This window comes from Corvus brachyrhynchos, unplaced genomic scaffold (genome assembly GCF_000691975.1).
Source record: "Corvus brachyrhynchos isolate BGI_N302 unplaced genomic scaffold, ASM69197v1 scaffold442, whole genome shotgun sequence".
Taxonomy (NCBI): Eukaryota; Metazoa; Chordata; class Aves; order Passeriformes; family Corvidae; genus Corvus; species Corvus brachyrhynchos.
This window is the reverse complement of record NW_008236443.1, coordinates 189,393-190,420: the sequence shown is the minus strand read 5'-3', so window position 1 is coordinate 190,420 and position 1,028 is coordinate 189,393.

Here is a 1,028-nt window from a genome sequence, read left to right as displayed (position 1 = left end):
ACCCGCTCTCTAATCCCCCCCTCCCCGCCATGTCACCGCATCCAAGATGGCGGCACCCACAACCCTCTTGTTGCCATGGCAACCGGACCCATGCCTGAGGCCTCGGAGCAGGCCCGGGCTGCGTAGAAACGAAATAAAGTAATTAAATATTTAAGTGATTATTTAATTTATATTTTAATTGCTGCGTTCCACCTTAAAGTCCTTGGGCTCCACAACAGCCTTGCAAATAGGCCCAGGACCAGGTCCGGACCCCCAGTCAGGCTCAAGGCCTGAAACCAGGCCCAGGCCTAAGCCGAGGCCCTGCCCCCTTAATCCAGGCCCCCAAAAACCCCCAGGACACCCAACCCAGGCCCCAAAATCAAGCCCAGCTCCAAATCCTTTAAACCAGGCCCAGGTTCGCACTCAAGACCAGGTTTAAGCCCCATAACCAGGTTTAAGCCCAGTAACAAGATCCAGATCGAGGTTTGAGCCCCCAAACCCAGGTTTAAGCCCCAAAACCAGTGCCTGGACCGAGTTTAAACCTCCAACCTCCTCTAAACCCAGTTAACCGCCCCCCAGACCCAGCTTTAACCCCTCCAAGCCTCCCCCAAGCCCAGTTTTAACCCCCACAAAGACACAAACTGAGGCTCCCCTGGGCTCAAGCGAATTTTCTTTATTTCTAAAAAGGGACAAAACCGCCCTACACGGCCTGGGGGGAGGGGTCGGGGGGGTCACAGGGTCAAGGTCGGGGTCAAGCTCACCCCTCCCCCACCTGCGGCCGCGACTACAACGGACCCGGGGGGCAGCGGCGTCGGAATTGGGATTTTTCTGTCATTTTAGACCCCAAAAAACGGAAGAAACGACCACCAAAAAGAGGAGAAATGCGGTGAAAAACAGCCGGGGGAGGGGCTGGGAATTATCCCCAAAACCAGGGGAAAAAAGGGAATTTTTTAATGGATTTTTGTGGTTATTTTGGGTTTAAGGGTTTTTTTTTTTTGGGCATTTTTGTTTTATTTAAAAAGGACCCGAAAAACTCCAAAAGTGGCAGC